This window comes from Chiloscyllium plagiosum, unplaced genomic scaffold (assembly GCF_037043375.1).
Source record: "Chiloscyllium plagiosum isolate Xiang-an unplaced genomic scaffold, Cpla_swu_hap1 HiC_scaffold_38, whole genome shotgun sequence".
Taxonomy (NCBI): Eukaryota; Metazoa; Chordata; class Chondrichthyes; order Orectolobiformes; family Hemiscylliidae; genus Chiloscyllium; species Chiloscyllium plagiosum.
Genome location: NW_028270176.1, coordinates 45732647 through 45752936, shown reverse-complemented (window position 1 = coordinate 45752936; position 20290 = coordinate 45732647). Strand labels below are relative to the sequence as shown.

The following is a 20290-nucleotide window of genomic DNA, read 5'->3' as shown; positions in this document are numbered from 1 at the left end:
GCTTCTATCTTACTTACTCCTTTCATAATTTTGTTTTTTTTCCCCATCCAACCTCCCATTCTTCTAAATTACAATGAGTATAGAACCAGTTTTCTCAATCTCTCCACATACACCAACCCTCTCAACTCCAGGCCCAAACTAGTGACCCTCCTCTGCACCCTCTCCAGTGCTAGTACATCCTTGCTGAAGTAAGGAGATCAAACCTGTACCCAGTACTCCAGGTGTGGCCTGTACAGCTGCAGCATAACCATCCCTCGAGCAAGGAAGCACAATATTCCGTTCACTGCCTTAATTACCTGCTGCACCTGCAAACCAACTTCCTGTGATTCATGCAGAAGGACACACAGCTCCCTCTGCACAGCAGCCTGCTGCAAGTTTTCACCATTTCATCATCCAGTTTGCTGTTAGTTCAACCAAAATGGATGACCCCACATTTCCCAACATTGTCCTCCATCTGCCAGATCCTTACCCACTCGCGTAACCTATCTGTATCCCTGTGCAGACGTACGGTGGCCTCTGCACACATTGCTCTACCTCATCTTTGTATCAAATGTGAACTCTGACACCGTACACTTGGTCCTCAACTCCAAAACATTTGTGTAAATTGTAAACAGTTGTAGTGCCAACACTAATCCAAACACCCATTTATCCCCATTCTTTACTTTTTGTTGGTTAACCCATCCTGTATCCATGCTAATGCATTACCTGTAACGCCGTGCAGCCTTTATCTTATACAGCAGCCTTTCATGTGGCAACTTGTCGATTACTTTCTGGAAATCTAGATACACCACATCCACTGGGTCCCCCTTGTCCAACGCATTTGTGATGTCCTCAAATAGTTCAAGTAAATCCATTAAACATGAGCTGCCTTTCATGAATCCATGCTGTGTCTGCTCAATGGGATAGTTTCTACCCAGATAACTCGCTACTACTTCCTTGACAGGTTCAAGCATTTTCCCCACTACAGAAGTTAAACTAATGGGTGTTTTTTTTTTAAATAGTGGCATCACATTTGCAGCTTTCCAATCTGTCAGATACGTCCCAGAGTCCAGCAAATTTTCGCGAATTATCATGAACACATTTGCTATTTTCCCGGCCATCTCTTTTTGCCCCTGGGATGCATTCCATCACGGCCAGGCGCCCCTTTTACCTTTAGGCTGTTACCTTTCCCAACACTTTCTCTTTACTGAGAATGATTGATTCTCTGTCCACATCTGCCATTGCCTCCATAGACCTGTAAAAATGAGACAATGAGAGTACACAGACAGTATATTCCTGTTAAGGCCAAGGCTGGGAGGCGTAGAGAATGCTGCCTGTCGAGAGAAATTGAGGCTCTGGTCAAGAAAATGAAGGAGGTATATGGCAGGTACAGACAGCTGGGTTTGAGTGGATCCCTGGAGGAGTATAGAGACAGTAGGAGAATACTTGAGGGAAACCAGGAGGGCAAAAAGGGGACAAGCGATGGCTTTGGGAAATAGATTTAAGGAGAATCCAAATAGATTCTAGAAATACACTAAGGACAAAGAGTGACCAGGCAGAGAATAGGGACCCTCAAAGACCAACAAGACTGACTATGGAACCCCAGGAGTTTGGAAAGATTCTATATGAATATTACACATTGGTTTTTACTGAAAAACGATGTGGAAGCTAGAGAATTTGCACAAATAAATAGTGATAACTTGGCAAGTGTCCATGTTACAGAGGAGGATACCCTGAATGTCTTAAAATGGATAAAGGTGGATAAATCCCTGGGACCTGATCAGATGTATCCCAGAAATTTGTGGGAAGCTAGGGAAGTGATTGTTGGGCCCCTCCCTGAGATATTTGTGTCATCAATAACCACAGGTGAGGTGCTGGAAGATGTGTGCCATTATTTGAGAAAGGTGGTAAGGAAAAGCCAGGGAACTATAGACCGGTGAGCCTGTAGTCAGTGGCAGGCAAGTTGTTGGAAGGGATTCTAAGGGACAGGATTTGCATGTAATTGGAAAGGCAAATAATTGGGGAGAATCAGCATGGCTTTGTGCATGGACATCGTTAACTCGGACTTCAGGAAGACACAATGTTCCACATAACAACAGACTGGTTAGCAAGTTCAACATGATAGAATACGAGGAGAACTAGCTATTTGGATAAAATTCATCACAGAGACATACAGCACAGAAACAGACCATTCGGTCCAACCCATCCATGCCAACCAGATATTCCAGCCCAATCTAGTCCCACCTGCCAGCACCTGGCCCATATCCCCCCAAATCTTTCCTATTCATATACCTATGAATGTTACAATTGTACTCGCCTCCACCACTTCCTCTGGCCACTCATTCCACACACGTACCACCCTCTGTGTGTAAACGTTGCCCCTCAGGTCTCTTTTATATCTTTCCCCTCCACCCTAAACCTATGCCCTCTAGTTCTGGAAGCCCCCACTCCAGGGAGGAGACTTTGTCTATTTATCTTATTTATGCTGTCCATGCCGTTCATGATTTTATGTTTCTCTGTGAGGTCACTCCTCAGTCTCCGACACGCCAGGGAAAACAGCCCCAGCCTATTCAACCTCCCCCTGTTGTGATTTCGACCAGGAGCAGATTTGTCTCCAGGATATTTAGTTGACAGAGAGGGAAAGTAGAAAGTTTGTCACAATTTTTAGTAACTGCATTCATGTAACTGGCAAATAATGCAAGGTAAAAATGAGAAGATTATTTTACTGAGTCAGTTCTGAGCATCTGGAACAGTTTGAACAAGAGCTGAATGCAGATTCAACAGTTAGTGTCAAAACAAATGTGGAATTCAACTTTTTAAGGAAAGATTTGGAAGGCTATGGACAGTTGGGAGGGGAGTTGGGACAGATTTGCAGCATCTGCAGAGGGAGAGAGTACAGCCCCAATGGGCTGACTAGCCCCCAGCCCCTATGCTCTGTGATAATGCCCCATTCGCTGTGAATGATGAAGCTCCTCCCTCCGCAGAGCCATCGAGCCATAGAGATGTACTGCACAGAAACAGACCCTTCGGTCAAACTCGTCCATGCTGACCAGATGTCTTAACCTAATCAAGTCCTATTTGCCAGCACTTGGCATATATCCCTCTATATCCTTTCTATTCATATACCCATTCAGATGGGGTAATTGTACCAGGCTCCACCACGTAGAGCCCCTTAGGTCCCTTTTAAATATTTTCCCTGTCAACTTAAACCTCTCGTTCTGGACCTGTCTATTTATCCCATTCATGCCCCTCATGGTTTTATAAAACTCAATGAGGTCACCCTTCAGCCTCCAACACTTATGGGAGGATCCCACCAACATGACACAATGGGGCCCAGGTGATTGACAGCAGCTGCAGACCAATAGGAGAGTTGGCGTGATCCTCCAGCCAATAGAAGTGAATGAGGGGTGTGGCCAGCAGGCCAGCACGTGACCATGAGCTGTGCAGGCGCAGTGTCACTGTGAGGGGGGACTCAGTGAGTGTGAAGGGAGTGGCATAGACTGGGAGAAAAATGGAGTTTGTGGGTACTGGGGCGGTTTATAAACACACGGTGTAGGCTGCTTGACATGAATTACAAGCTCCCGCTAAATAAAAACCAGAAAAAATTGTGGATGATGGAAATGATAAACAACAACCAGAAAGTGCTGGAAAAGCTCAGCAGGTCTGGCAGCATCTGTGAAGACAAGTCAGAGTTAACATTTCTGAACCTATGAACCTTCCTCAGAACTGATGTGACTGAGGGAAAAATGTTGGTTTATATGCAGAAGGTATAGGTAAAAGAGTAAATGATTGGGAATAGAGTGCAAAGAGAGAGATAGGAGAAATTGGACAAAGGAGTGTATATCGATCTGGCTGGGGGAGAGTGAATAGCTGTTCATGGGGACTGTTAGTGGCTAATCACAGATAGTGTGTAATAGCAGGCTATGTAATAACAAGGCCTGGTGTGTGGGGTGTAGGGGGCTAGGATGCTAGGACGTGGCAGAGTTCAGGATCTAAAATTATTGAATTTGATATTGAGGCCAAAGGGCTGAAGGGTCCCCGAGTGGGTGATGAGGTTTTGTTCTTCCAGCTTCGTTAACATGTGGCACTGGAAACGCACAGCAGGTCAGGCAGCATCCAAGTAGCTGGAGAATTGCCGTTTTAGGTATATGCCCTTCATCAGGAATGTGCGGTGTGGGAAAGAGTGCTGAGAGATAAATAGGAGGGGGTGTGTAGGGCTGGGGGGGAAGGGATCTAGGAAGGCAATAGGTAGATGCAGGTGGGAGGTAATGGTGAGACGGTGGAGTGGATAATGGGGAAGGAAGATGGACAGGTGGGTCAGTTTAAGAGGCCAGTGCCGAGTTGGAGGGTTGGAGCTAGGATAAGGTGGGGTGAGGGGAGATGAGGAAACATTGATGCTGTGTGGTTGAAGGGTCCCAAGGCGGACGATGAGGTGTTATTCCTCCAAGCTTAGGGTGGCTTGATTTGGCGATGGAGGCAGCCCAGAACCTGCATGTCCTTGGCGGAGTGGGAGGGTCCGTTGAATGTGTCGGCCACAGGGCAGTGGGGTTGGTTGGTACATGTGTTCCAGAAATGTTCCCTGAAATATTCCACAAGTTGGCATCCTGTCTCCCCACTGTAGAGGAGACCACATCGAGAGCAAAGGACTCAATAGGTGAGGTGTTTGAATGTAAGAACTATCTCTGCTGAATGTGGAAGGATCCTTTGGTGTCTTGGATGGAGGTGAGGGGAAGGTGTGGGCACAGGTTTTCCACTTCTTGCAATGGCGAGCGAAGGTGCTGGGAGTAGAGGATGGGTTGGTGGGGAGCGTGGATCTAACAAGGAAGTCAGAGAGAATGGTCTCTGAGGAATGCTGAAAGGACTAGGGAGGGAAATATATCTCTGATGGGGTCTGATTGTAGGTGGTGGAAATGGTGGAGGATGATGTGTTGTACCTGGGTGGAATGTGAGGACTTGGGGGATTCTATCCTTGTTGCAGTTGAAGGAGTTGGGTTCAAGGGTGGAGGTGTGGGAAGTAGAGGAGATACGGTGGAGGGTATTGTTGACCACATGGGAGGGGAAATTGCTGTAATTGAAATACGGATCCATTTGGTATGTTCTGGAGTGTTCTGCCAGTTTGTATCAAGCTTCACTGGAACATTGCAGTAAGCATGAGACAGGGATGTTGGCTAGGGAACAGGCTCGTGTGTTGAAGTGGCAGGCAACTGGAAGCTCAGGGTCTTTTTTGCGGCAGAACGTACATCAGCCACCATTTCCATCACATCCACTGAGATGCTGCCAGACACCGGTTCCTGTTCCCTCCATTCACAGCTATGCACTCTCCCAGCCAGATCGCTATCCAGTCCTTTTTCTTTCCAAATGTTCCTTTGGGCTCTGTCCCCACCTATTATTCACTCTTTAACCCGTGTCTCCTTTGCCATTGCACTGGGAGCTAAATTGCCCATAGTTTTCAGAGATGTGTAGGTTAGGTGCAAGATAAATATTTGTCTTTACTATTCATCCTGCACTGACTGTGAGTGTTGTTGTGTGAATTCATTTTATGGGATATTAATTGAGACTTGGATCTCAAAAACAGGTTTTTACAGTCCGCAGAGACATCAGGACCTGAATATAATTGGCATTTAACTGTGGAAACAGAAAGGTTTTTCTGTTGTGTCTGAGAGAAAATATCATTTAGTGGGCGGCACGGTGGCACAGTGGTTAGCACTGCTGCCTCACAGTGCCTGAGACCTGGGTTCAATTCCTGCCTCAGGCGACTGACTGTGTGGAGTTTGCACGTTCTCCCCGTGTCTGCGTGGGTTTCCTCCGGGTGCTCCGGTTTCCTCCCACAGTCCAAAGATGTGCAGTGTCAGGTGAATTGGCCATACTAAATTGCCCATAGTGTTAGGTAAGGGGTAAATGTAGGGGTATGGGTGGGTTTCGCTTCGGCGGGTCGGTGTGGACTTGTTGGGCCGAAGGGCCTGTTTCCACACTGTAAAGTAATCTAAATCTAATCGTCAATACTTTTGAAAAGCAAAAATCAGAGAGATGGACAAATTTGTGGCTGGATCACCCTTTGGATGTGTGCTCTGTTCTGGGCCCTGCAGCTGAGGAAGGAGATATTGGCCTGAGAGGGAGCACAGATTTATCCAAATTGCACCTCATCTCTTTGCAGGAACTGTCAGATTTAGTCCCCAATCACCCACTTCGTAATGTTAACCTGTAAACTCCTTATTTTCGATTCTCTGCAAGCTACCCATTAAAATTCCTTATGGACTAAAATTCCAGCATCTTTTCAGGTGGAATGTTCCAGATTCTGACAACTGAAAATGACAGGGCTGTACTGAGAATGCTGCTTGGCTCAGTGAGTGTGTTTTGGAGTTGGGTGAAAACAATGAGGTGAGACAGGGAGAAGGTGAAGCTGAAACTCAGGTTTAGTTCAGGCCATTCAGAAATTCACATGGCCCCAATGGGAATAGCCAATTTTTATGAGATACCTGCTGAATATTTTGTAACAGGTTTTAAAGTAGAACATGTCAGTTTAAGTAAAGGTCGGGGCTTTAGATTATAATGGACATGCTTGAAGTGAAGAAAGGTTGCTAGCTCATTTAAGTTCTCGCGATAGAAGAACTAGCTGAATCTAGAGAGACATTGTTACAGGAGACCTCAGATCCGCGGTGTTCTCCTCTTGCACAATGTGGGAAATATGGGATGCTTCCAGTGTCCCTGGCGACAATATGTGCAGGAAGTGTGCCCATCTGCAGTTACTGGGAAACTGCTTTTCAGATCTGAAGCTGTGAGTGGACTCACTGTAGCTCATCAGCAATACTGAGGATGTTATGGACAGCACGTTCAGTGAGTTAGAAAAGTGAATGGATGACTATCAGATCAAGTAAAAGGCTCAGGAAGGAAATGCAGGAGTTTCCAGTGATCATCCCGTTATCAAACAGATACTGTATCCCGCTTCGGATTCTGCACAGAACAGGAGGAAAGAGAGTGACGGGGATGCAATAGTCAGGGGTACAGACAGGCACTTCTGTGGCCACAGGCATGAATCCAGGATAGTATGTTACCTCCCTGGTGCCAGGATCCGCAATAGCATGGATAGGTTATTGGACATTGTGGAGCTGGAGGGTAAACAGCCAGTGGTGGTGGAATCCTCTCACTATGCAGACTGTGTATCATTTACATTCTCCACTGCTTCTCACTCATGTCTGCTTCAAAAAGAGGGAATCACGGAGAAACACAGAATAAAATGGGGTCAGAGTCTCTGGTATTAAACTGTTGAACACAATGCCCCCATCTTCTCCATATTGGTCATCAGGCACACATGCCCACTGCGATCATCTAATACCTTTTTGATATTAGAATAGATGATAGATGATTGGTTAATGTTTTGGGGAGGCAAATGAGCAGAGAGGTTTAGTAGGAAATTCTGGAGCTCAGGGTGCAGGAATCTGAGTTAAAAATGGGCTATCTTCAGGCTGGAATTCCAGAAAGGCACTTAGCAGAGAGATTTGTGGGGATCGAGATTACAGAGATAGGGAGGATTGTGTGATTGGAGGATGTTACAGAGATGCTTATGATAGCAGAAATAAGGAAGAGTTGTGAAGCTTCATGAGATGACAGTGATAGGGAGAGTTGTGAACACGAAGACACCGAGAGTTAGAGTTTCAAAGGTATATATCATGGAAATGGACCCTGTGGTCTAACCAATCCATGTCGACTATAATTCCACCTAAACTAATCACACCTGCCTCTGCTTGGCCTATATCCCTCCAAATATTTCCTATTTATGTACTTATCCAAATATCTTTTAAGTATTGTAATTGTGTTCACAGCTACCACTTCCTCTGGAAGTTCAACCCATAAGTGCAAAAATAGAAAAACTCATGTCTTTTTAAAATCTTTGTCATCTCTTCTCAAACTGTATGCACCGGTGTCTTGAATCCCCCTCCCATGCAGCCATTCATCTTATCTACACACTCCATGATTTTATAAACCTCTAATAAGGTCACCCCTCAACCTCCTGCTCTCCAGTGACAGACATCCCAGCCTATCCATCCTCTCCTTCTAAAACAATCCCTCCATTCATGGCAACATCCTGGGAAACATCTTCTGAACCTTTTCCAATTTAATAACATCCTTCCTCTAACAGGGGGACCAGAACTGAACACAGTGAAGAGGCCTCACCAACATCATGTATAACCTCATGACAGTGTCCCAACTCCTATACCGAAAGGTCTGAGCAATGAAGGTAAGCGTGCTAAACACCCACTTAACCACCCTGTCTACATGTGACACAAACTGCAAAGACCTGAACCCCTCGGTCTCTTTGTTCCACATCACTACTCAAGGCCTTACTTTTAATTAGTGTAATTAATTAATGAGGCTAAAGGAGATGTTTGTTTTATTAAAATATAATATCTTACATTTATTCAAATTAAATTCCATCTGCCACATTTCAGCCCATTCACCCAATTGATCAGAATCTCTCTGTATTCGTGGATAACCTTTTGTTACTGTCTACCTTAACAGTTTTTGTTGTCACCCACAAACAAACCATGCTTTGTATATTCTAATTCAAACCATCTACACACATGACAAACAAAAATGGACCCAGCACCGATTCCTGGAGAACATTGCTGGTCACGGGCCTCCAGTGTGAAAAACAACCCTCCACTATTACTGTCTCCTATTGTTAAGCTAATTTTGTATCCAGTTGGCAAGCTCTTGCTGAATCCCATGGGATCGAACTTTACAACTTCGTCTCCCCTGCACAACCTTTTTAAAGGATTTACTAAAGTCCAAATAAACAATGTCTGCCACTCTGCCCTCATCGATCTTCTTGGTGACTACCTTAAAAATCTCAATCAAGTCTGTGAGACACCCTGTTAAGTAACCATGTTGAGTGTCCCTAATCATTCCTTAACTCTCCAAATACATGCAAATCTTATCCTTCTGAATCGCCTCCAATGGCTTACCCACCACTGAGGTCTACAGTTCCTAGGCTGCTCCTTATACCCCTTCATTAACAAAGGTACAACATTAGCCACTCTCCAGTCATCAGGCAGCTCACCTGTAGTTATCGATTATACAACTATTTCTCCACGGTGTTCGCAATTTCCTCTCGCCCAAACTGTTCCCGTCCTATCACTTCAGTCACTTGCCCTGTCTGATCAGACAAGAAAAGGTCAGGTGTTGCTTGCTTCCTGATAGGAACATTTAAATATTGATAAAGAACATTTCTTGAACTCATTTAACACATTCTTTACCAACCAAACCTTTCACACTATCGTAATCACAATTGACTACTATAACCTTATTGTTGTGACTGTATATCGGAGATCTCTCTGTATATTTGTTCCTTATATTCTCCCTGATTATTGCAGCGTCTATAGTGCCATCCGACCAAGGTGATTTTTTTAGTAAAGTTTGAAAACACAATTTTGTTTTTAAAAAAGCTTTCCTCTGCGATTTAAATATAAATCTCTTTTTGTTTATTCACTCAGATGTGGATGTTTACCCTGAGGGCAGTTGAGAGTTAACCACATTGCTGTGGGTCTGGAGTCACATGTTGGCCAGACCGGGTGAGGATGACAGTTTCCTTCCCTAAAGGGCATTAGTGAACCAGATGGGTTTTTTCCTAACAGTCGATAATAGTTTCATGGTCATCATTAGCCTTTTCATTCGAGATTGTATTGATATCTGATGCCACCATCAGCCATGATGCTACCATCTAACCCTAATCCTCGGAAGATTGCTCATATTACTCGTCTAGCAAGAATATCATCTGGCCATTGCCTCCGTTTTTAGCAATGTATTATTTTTAAAAAAGCTCCATCATTCTCCGTGTACAATTTGAGGTAAAATTACACACATGCAATTTCTGAAGCTGGAGAGGGATTACAGAGACAGGGAGGGATGTGGGTCTAGTGGGGGATTGTTGTCCAAACATTACTGGTGTACATGGACTGCAACATTTCAGGGAGGCCGTTCACCACCACTTTCTCCAAGACATATAAAGGTGGCCAATAAATACTGGTCTGGGCAGCAAAGGCAACCTCCAGTGAATAAAACCGAGCAGTGACCTCTCCCAGCTGACTGGTTGTGAAGGTATAAACCGCTCGGAAATGCAGCTTGGGGAAAAGAGAAACAAACAGTGACATTTCACAGCTGCCCTCAGAGAGACCTCGCTCTCTGAGCTGCTCACAGCCAGGATCAGCTCAGTGGGTTTCAGTCTCTTGAAACATCAATTTTAGACGGTTTTATTATATTAATAGTGAGAAAGGTGAGGGTTTCTTTTTTATGTCTTTCGGTCTGTTGTTTAAATGTTTAAAATATAAAGCGTAAGCATTAAGTTATTCTCGGGCAGTATTTTTCGAGCAGTAAGACTGTGCCTTTGTCTTGGTCTGTAGATTGTTAAGGCGGAGAGATGGCCTGTTGTAGATTGGTGTGCTGTTCCTGTCAGATGTTGGAGATTAGAGAGAGTTTCAATGATCCTGATGATTGTGTCTGCAGGAAGTGTGTTTGCAAATCCTATCAGATCACATGGATTGGTGAAGGAGTGATTAAAGGCAGTGAGGAATTGACAGGAGCCGGGGGGTGTGATAGGTGGCAGTCTCAGGATTGCAGGATACTGCAGATACAGTCAGGTAGGTGGGTTACCGCTAGGAAAGCTAGGAGGGGTAGGCAAGTACTGCAGGAATATCCAGTGGTTATCCCCAGCTCAAACAAGTGTACTGTTTTGGAAAATGTAGGGGGTAATAGACTTTCAGGGGAATATAGCACTGACTGCCAAGTTACTGCGACTGAGACTGGCTCTAACATAATGTAAGGTATACCCAGTTCCACGCAAACGATGGTGTTAGGGGACACTCTAGTCAGGGGCACAGTCTGCCATTTCTGCAGCTGACAGTGAGACATCAGAATGGGGTGGTGCCTCCCTGATGCTAGGGTCAAGGATGCCTCGGAGAGGGTGCAGAATATTCTCAAAGGGGAGAATAGCCAGTGGGAGGACATTGTACATTGGTACCAATGGCACAGGAAGGGGAAAGCATGGGGTCCTGATGAGCAGGGAGATTTGCTAGTTCCACTCGGGAGGCATTAAACCAGTGAGGGAGTTGGGGTAAACCTAAAGAGGTAGTGAGAAAAGAGGTATGTCCGAGGCTGGTACTGTTCAGATTAGACTGTCATGGCAGGCAAGAGCAAGCCACAGAATAAAGTGGGACGGACCAGTTACACTGCATTTATTTCAGTGCAAGATGCCTGACAGGTCAGTCAGATGGGCTCAGGGAATGGTTTTGAACATGGCACTGGGATATTATAGCAATTACAGAGGCATCACTCAGGGATAGATAGGACTAGCAGCTTAATATTCCAGGGTGTAGATGCGATAGAAAGGGGGCAACAGTACAGGGGCAGTGGCGTCTTTGATTAGGGATAAAATTACAGCTGGGCTTCGGGAGGATATTCCTGGGAGTACATCCAGGCTAGTTACTTGGGTGGTACTGAGAAATAGGAAAGGGATGACCATCTTACTGGGATTGTATTATAGACTCTCTCCCAATAGTCAGCGGGGAATTGAGACACAATTTTACCAGGAGACCTCAGTTATCTGTAAGAATAATATGGATGCAATGATAAGGAGTTTTAACTTTACCAACATAGCCTTGGAGTGCTGTAGTGCTAAGGGTTTGGATGGAAAGTTATTTGTTCAGTGTGTACGAGAACGCTTCAGATTCAGTTTGGAGGATGTACCTATTGGAGAAGGAACAAAACCTGACCTGTTTTCTTTGTTCATTCACAGGATGAGGCTGTCACTGGCTTGGCCAGCATTTATTGCTTCGTTTAACCAGAGGGCAGTTAAGAATCAACCACGTTGCTGTAGGTCTGGAGTCACATGCAGACCAGACCAGGTAAGGATGGCATTTTCCTTCCCTAAAGGTAATGAGTGAACCAGATGGGATTTCCCAACAATTGACAATGGATTCATTGTCGTCACAAAATTAATTTTTCCAGATATGTATTGAATTCCCGTTCCAAAATCCGCTGTGATGGGATTCAAACCCAGGTCCCCAGAACGTTATCTGGGTCTCTGGATTAATTGTCTAGCGATAATTTCACTCCGTCATCGCTGCCTCTTAGGAAATGAGGCAGGGTGAGTGACCGAGGTATCAGTGGGGCAGCACATCAGCACCAAAGATCCCACAGTATTGTGGCTCAGTGGTTAGCGCTGCTTCCTCAGCACCAGGGACCTGGGTTTGATTCCAGCCTCAGGCGACTGCCTGTATTCAACTTGGCACATTCTCCCCAGTGTTTGTGAGGGTTTCCTTCGGGTGTTCCAGTTTGCTCCCACAGTCCAAAGATGTGTAGGTTAGTTGGATGAACCATGTTAAATTTCCCATAGTGTCCAAATGCAGTAGATGAGGTTTTGGGATGTGCGGAGAAATCTCTGCCTGATGTGAAAAGATCCTTTTCGTGTCTTGGACAGTCGTCAGAAGGAGGTGTGGCCGCATGTTTTACATCTCCCTTGGCGGCAGGGGAGGGTCAAGGGTGTGGAGCATGGGTTGGTGGGAGGTGGTGGGCCTAACAAGGGTGTTGCCGAGGGAATGGTCTCCGTGGAGCGCAGATAGGGATGGAGAGGGAAATATGTCTGTGGTGGTGGGATCCGACTTTAGGTAGCAGAAATAACAGAGGTTAATGCACTGTATCTGGAGATTAGTGGGGTGGAAGGTGAAGATTGCAGGGTTATAATCTTATTGTGGTTGAAGTGGTGGGATAAAGGTGGAGGTGCAGGAAGTGGAGGGTTTGCATTGGAGGGCATTGTTGATCAGGTGAGAGGGAAATTGTGGTCCTTGAAGTAGGAGGCCTTTCTGGGATGTCCTGGGGTGGAATTGCTCCTCCTGGGAGCAGATATTGCAGAGACAGAGGAATTGGGAGTACAGGATCACGCTTTTATACTTGAAGGAGAGCAAAAAGAAGACATGAAATAGCTTCAGGCACTTGTTTAAGTAGAATCCAAAGAGATTAAACAAATATATCACAGACACGGGCGGCACGGTGGCGCAGTGGTTAGCACTGCTGCCTCACAGCGCCAGAGACCCAGGTTCAATTCCCGCATCAGGCGACTAACTGTGTGGAGTCTGCACATTCTCCCCGTGTCTGCGTGGGTTTCCTCCGGGTGCTCCGGTTTCCGCCCACAGTCCAAAGATGTGCAGGTTAGGTGAATTGGCCATGCTAAATTGTCCATAGTGTTAGGTAAAGGTAGGGGTATGGGTGGGTTGCACTTCGGCGGGGCGGTGTGGACTTGTTGGGCCGAAGGGCCTGTTTCCACACTGTAAGTAATCTAATCTTAAAAAAAAAAATTAACTGGACCAGAGAATAGGACCCCTTAATGATCAACAAGGCTGTCTATGGAACCACAGGGAGTGGGAAAGATATGCAACTATTTCTTGCCATTTTTTACTGGAGAAGGATATGGAAGCTCGGGAGTTTGGGCGGCACGGTGGCACAGTGGTTAGCACTGCTGCCTCACAGCACCAGAGACCCGGGTTCAATTCCCACCTCAGGCGACTGACTGTGTGGAGTTTGCACGTTCTCCCCGTGTCTGCGTGGGTTTCCTCCGGGTGCTCCGGTTTCCTCCCACAGTCCAAAGATGTGCAGGGTCAGGTGAATTGGCCATACTAAATTGCCCGTAGTGTTAGGTAAGGGGTAAATGTATGGGTGGGTTTCGCTTCGGCGGGTCGGTGTGGACTTGTTGGGCCGAAGGGCCTGTTTCCACACTGTAATCTAATCTAAATCTAATCTAATCTAATCTATTCTAAATAAACAGAGATAACTTGAAAAGTGTCCATGTTGCAGAGGAGATGGTACTGGATGTCTTAAATCGCATCAAGGTTGATAAAGCCCTGGAACCTGATCAGGTGTATTCCAGAACTTTCTGGAAATCTAGAAGTGATTATTGGGCCTCTCCTGAGGTATTTGTATCGTTGATAGCGACAGGTGAGGTGCCATTATTTTAAAAAGGTGGTAAGGAGAGGCCATGGAACAAGAGAACGGTGAGCCTGAAGTCTGTGGCAGGCAAGTTGTTGGAAGGATTTCTGAGGGACAGGATATCCATCTATTTGGAAACATAAGGAATGATTAGGGAGTGTCGATGTGGCTTTGTACGTGCACAATCATGTCTCACTAACTTGACAATGTTTTGAAGTGACAAAGAAAATTGATTATGCCAGGCGGTGAATGTTGTTTATGTGGACATTCAACAAGGTTCCACAAAGCAGACTGGTTAGCAGGGTTAGATAACATGGAATGCAGGGAGAGCAAGCCATTTGGATACAAAACTGGCTTGAAGGTAGGATACAGAGGGTGGTGATGGAGGGTTGCTTTGCGGACTGGAGGCCTGTGCGCAGCAGTGTGTTACAAGGATCGATATTGGGTCCTTAAATAATTGACTAGGATGTGAATGTGTAAGGTATGGTCAGTAGGTTTACAGAAGACACCAAAATTGGAGGTGTAGCGGACAGTGAAGAAGGTTAGTTCAGAATGCAACCGGATCTTGATCAGATGGGCCAATGACGCAAGGAATGGCAGATGGAGTTCAATTTAGACAAATGTGAGCTGTTGGATTTCGGAAAGGCAAATCTGGTCAGGACCTGTACACTTAATGGTAAAGCCCTGGGGAGTGTTGCTGAACAAAGAGACGTTGGAGTGCAGGTTCATAGTTCCTTGAAAGTCGAGTCACAGGTAGGCGGGGTAGTGAATGCAGTGTTTGGTACACTCCCTGTTATTGGTCAATGCATTGAATGCAGCTGTTGTGACATCATATTGTGGTTGTGCAGGACATTGATTCTGGGATTCTGTTTTCAGTTCCAATCTCCCTGTTCTCGGAATGATGTTGTGAAACTTCAAAGGTTTCAGAAAAGGTTTGCAAGGACTTTGCCAGGGTTGGACGGGTTGAGCTATTGGGAATTGCTGAATAGGCTGGGACTATTTTCCCTGGAGAGTTAGAGACTGAGAGGTGACCTTATAAATGTTTATAAAATCATGATGGACCTGGATAAGGTGAGCAGTCAGGGACTTTTTCCCGGGTTCTGTGGGTTCAGAACTAGAGGACACAGGCTTAAGATGAGAGGGAAAAGATTTAAATGGGATCATTTTTCTCAATGAACAGAGTTATCAGAATCTGGAACATTCCACCTGAAAAGGTGCTAGGATTTGAGTCCATAAGGAGTTTACAGGTTAACATTATGAATTGGGTGATTGGGACTAAATCTGACAGTTCCTACAAAGAAATGAAGTGCAATTTGGATCAATCTATGCTCCCTCTCAGGCCAAAAAAGACCCTGAGCTCCCGGTTGCCTGCCACTTTAACACGTGAGCGTGTTCCCTGGCCAACATCTGTCTCATGCTTAGGTGCAGTGTTCCAGTGAAGCTTGATGCAAGCTGGCAGAACACTCCAGAACATACCAAATGGACCATATTTCAAGGACTGCAATTTCCCCTCTCATGTGGTCAACCCCAATGTCCTCCAGTGTATCTCCTCCACTTCCGACACCACTGCCCTTGAACCCCACCCCTCCAACCCTTAACTCACACACATTGTTATCACATTGCCTGCCATTACACACTACCCACGATTAACCACTAATTGTCTCCGTTGACAGCTATTCCCCACCTACATCACTCCACGATTGGAGCTGCCAAGGACACAAACCTCTAGAATATCCTCCCGAACCCCCTCTGTCCTCCATTAAGATTGTTGGGCCTCTCCTGAGATATTTGTATCATTGATAGCGACAGGTGAGGTGCCATTATTTTTAAAAAGGTGGTAAGGAGAGGCCATGGAACAAGAGAACAGTGAGCCTGAAGTCAGTGGCAGGCAAGTTGTTGGAAGGGATTCTGAGGGACAGGATGTACGTGTATTTGGAAATGATGAGGGAGAGTTAAAGTGGCTTTGTTTGTGCAAAATCGTGTCTCACTAACTTGAGTATGGCAGCCTGTGAACGTTGTCTCCATGGGAATTGAACAAGGTTCCACAAAGCAGACTGGTTAGCAAGGTTAGATAACATGGAATGCTGGGAGAACGAGCCATTTAGATACAAAACTGGCTTGAAGGTAGGAGACAGAGAGTTGTGATGTAGGGTTGCTTTGTGGACTGGAGGCCTGTGAGCAGCAGTGTGCTGCAGCAATGGATATTGGGGCCTTCAATAAATGACTTGGATGTGAATATATGAGATATGGTCAGAAGGCACTAAAATTGGTGGTGTAGTGGGCAGTGTAGAAAGTTAGTTCAGAATACAACAGGATCTTGTTCAGATGGGCCATTGGAACGAAAAATGGCAGACTGAGTTCAATTTAGATAAATGTGAGCTATTGTATTTTGGAAAGGCAAATCAGGGCGGGACTTCTACACTTAATGGTAAAGTCCTTCGCAGCCTTGCTGAACAAAGAGACCATGGCGTTCAGATTCATTGTTCGTTGAAAGTAGAGTCGCAGATAGGCAGACTAGTGAAGGTGGTGTTTGGTATGCTTATATTTATTGGTCGATGCATTGAATACAGAAGCTGGGACATCATATTGTGGCTGGACAGGACATTGATTAAGCCATTTCAGGAATTCTGTTTTAAGTTCAAAATCCCCTGTTCTGGGAAGGATGTTCTGAATCTTGAAAGAGTTCAGACAAGATTGACAAAGACTTTGCCAGGGTTGGAGGATTTGGGCTACAGGGAGAGACTGGGGCTATTTTCCCTGAAGAGTCAAAGACAGAGGTGACTTTATGGAGATTTATAAATCATGAGGGGCATGGATACGGTGAACAGCCAGGGTCTTTCTCCCCCCCCCCCCCCTCCCCCCCCCCGCCCAGGTGAGGTGGGTCCAAAACAAGAGCACATGGGCTTAAGTTGAGAGGGCAAAGATTTAAAAGGGATCTAAGGGGCAACGTTTTCAAGCAGAGTGTGGTGTGTGTGTGGAATGAGCTGCCAGATGAAGTAGTGGAGACTGATACCATTACAACATTTGAAAGGCATCCATGAATGGGATGGGTTTTGAGGGATAGGGCCCAATAGCTGGCAAATGGGACTCCAGTAGTTTAGGATTCCGAGTCGGCATGAACGAATTGGACCGAAGGTCTGTTTCTGTGCTGTCCATCTCTATGACACTAATAAATTAAGATGCGTTCCTCTTTTGTGGAGAGCTAGCAGAAGCACAAATAATTGTCCTTGGAGCTGAGACGGTTAAGCAGTGATTTGGACCAGGTGCAGATTTGTTTCCAAACAATTAATTTGCAGAGAGAGAGGAATTGTTAGCACGATCACAATTTTTCGTAACTACTTTCAGGTAACTGGCAAATAATGCAGAGTGAAAATGGGAACATTATTTCACTCAGTAAGTTCTGCGCACCTGGAATAGGCTGAACGGCAGCTGGACACAGATTCAGCAGGTGTTCTCAAACAGATTTATAATTTTACTTTTTAAGGAAGGACTTAGTGGGCTTTGGGCAAGTGAGAGGGGAGTTGGGACAGATTTGCAGCATCTCCAGAGGGAGAGAGTACAGTCCCAATGGGCTGAATAGCCCCCAGCCCCTGTGCTCTGTGATACTGCCCCATTCACTGTGAATGATGAAGCTCATCACAGGGCAGAGAGAGAGAGGATCCCACCACTTACCTCACAATGGGGCCCGGCTGATTGATCTCAAACAAGTACACTGTTTCGGAAAACGTCGGAGGTCACACTCTCAGGGGCATATCGCACTGACAAGCAAGGTACTGGTACAGAGACTGAGGTATATGAGGTTCCTGGTGATCGATGGTGATAGGGGATTCTCTGGTATAGGGCACAGATTGCCGTTTCTGCAGCTGACAGTGAGACATCAGAATGGGTGGTACCTCCCTGGTGCCAGGGACAAGGATATCTCGGAGAGGGAGCAGAGTATTCTCAAAAGGGAGTATGATCAGTGGGAGCTCATTGTACATTAGTACCAATGACATCGGAAGAGGAAAGGATGAGGTTCTGACGAGAGAATATAGCAAATTATCCTGGAGGATAAAAAGTAGGTCTTCGTGGGTAGTAATATCTGGATTACTCTTTGTGCCGCATGCTAGTGAGAGTAGGAACAGCAGGATAGAGCAGATGAATGTGTGGCTAAGGATCTGGTGCAGGGAGAAGGATTGCTATGTTTGGATCATTGGAATCTCTGCTGGGGTAGAATTGACGTGCATAAGAAGGATGGATTGTACCTGAATTGGAAGGTGTCGAATATCCAGGCAGGGAGATTGGCTAGTGCTACTCAGGAGGCATTAAACCAGTAAGGGAGTGGGGGGTAAACCTAAAGAGATAGTGAGAGAAGAGGTATGTCTGAGGCTGGTACAGTTGAGAAGTTAGACAGGCAAGGGCAAGGCACAGAACGAGGTGGGACAGAGCAGTTTCACTGCATTTATTTCAGTGCAAGAGGCCCGACAGGGAAGGCAGATGAGCTGAGGATTTGGTTTTGAACATGGGACTGGGATATCATGGATATTACAGAAACGTGGCTCAGTGATGGATGGGTATAGATGCAATGGGAAGGATAGAAAGGGGACGAGAGGAGGCACAATGGCATTTTGGATTAGGGATACCTTTTATGGTTGTGCTCAGGGAGGATATTATTGGGCGTATTTCCAGTGAAGTTATTTGGATGGAACTGGGAAATAAGAAAGGGATGATCACCTTGTTGTGGTTGTCTGCTTGGGTTTCGTCTGGTTGCTCTGGTTTCCTCCCACAGTCCAAAGATGTGTCGGATGGGTGGGTTATCCAGGCTGAATTGCCCATAGTGTTCAGGGATGTGCTGGCCAGGTGGATTGCTCATTGGAATTGCAACGTTATAGGGGTAGGGTAGAAGGCTCTGATATTCAGTGTGGATGTGATGGGCTGAATGGCCCGCTTCCACGCTGTCTGGATTCTCTGATAATTCTACTAGCTTTAAAATAGTTACAGAAAATAATAGACCAGATCTAATAGGTAGCCTTCTAAATTGGACAATTTCGATGGCACAAGGTAAGAACTTGCAAAATTTGTTTACGGGAGGTTATTTCCAGGAAAAGGGATGGCTGGAAAGGGGGAACATAAGAACATAAGGAAGAGGAGCAGGAGTAAGCAATCTGGCCCCTCAAGCCTGCTCTGCCATTCAATAAGACCAGGGCTGATCTTTTCATGGCCTCAGCTCCACTTTCCTGCTCTTACTTGTAACCCTTAATTGCTTTCCTGTTCAGAAATCTACCTTTTGCCTTAAAGACATTCAAGATGAAAGCCTCAGCTGCTTTACTCAGCAGCAAATTCCACAGATTCACAACCCTTTAGCTGCAGAAGTTCCTCCTGAACTCAGTCCTAAATCTCTCCACATACACTAACCCTCTCAACTCCAGGCCCAAACTAGTGACCCTCATCTGCACTCCCTCCAGTGCCAGTACATCCTTGCAGAAGTAAGGAGACCAAACCTGTACACAGTACTCCAGGTGTGGCCTCACCAGCACCCGATGCATTTTTTTAGAATAAGTGGCATCACGTTTGCAGCTTGCCAATCTGTCGGAACTGTCCCAGAGTCGAACAAATTTTAGTGAATAATCACAAGAGCATTTGCTATTTTCCCCCGCCATCTCTGGGATGCATTCTATCAGGGCCAGGAGACCCATCTACCTTTGGGCTCTTAGCTTTTTCAACAGTACCTCTTTACTGAGAATGATTGATTGTTTTGATGTCCACATCTGCCAGTGCCTCCATAGGCCTGCGATAATGTGAGTACAGACACAGTATTTTCCTGTTAAGGCCAAGGCTGGTAGGTGTAGAGAATGCTGCATGACTAGAGAAATTGAGACTCTGGTCAAGAAAATGAAGGAGGGATATGGCAGGTATGGAGAGCTGTGTTTGTGTGACTCCCTAGAGGAGTATACTCTCGGGAAACCAGGAGAGCAAAAAGAGGACATAGCTTGGGAAATTGGTTTCAGGAGAATTCAAAGAGATTCGACAAATATACTATGGACAAAAGAGTAACCAGGCAGAGAATAGCAACCCTCAAAAATCAGTAAGTCTGTCTATGGAACCGCAGGTGGTGGGAGAGATTCTGTAAGTATTTCACATCAGTTTTTACTGAAAAATGATATGGAAGCTAGAGAGTTTGGAGAAATAAATAGTGATAACTTGGCAATTGTTCATATTACAGTGGAGGAGGTACTGGATGTCTTACAAAGCAGAAAGGTGGATAAATCCCAGGAATCTGAGCAGGTGTATCCCAGAACTTTGTGGGAAGCCAGGGAAGTGGTTGCAGGGCGCCTCGCTGAGATATTTGTATCATCGA

The 20290-nt window shown here is 45.6% G+C and overlaps 1 long non-coding RNA gene across 2 annotated transcripts in view; it reads left to right on the top strand.

The window, feature by feature from the left end:
• The window catches only part of LOC148139476 (uncharacterized), a 229115-nt gene that overhangs the window by 11977 nt on the left and 196848 nt on the right, over nucleotides 1–20290 (top strand). The window contains exons 7-8 of one of the 2 annotated variants that reach the window (XR_015753549.1): nucleotides 8117–8215; nucleotides 11768–11876. The exons of the other annotated variant lie outside the window; for it this stretch is intronic. This is a non-coding gene — a long non-coding RNA (uncharacterized LOC148139476). The remainder of the gene's footprint in view (nucleotides 1–8116; nucleotides 8216–11767; nucleotides 11877–20290) is intronic. 2 annotated transcript variants of the gene reach the window in all.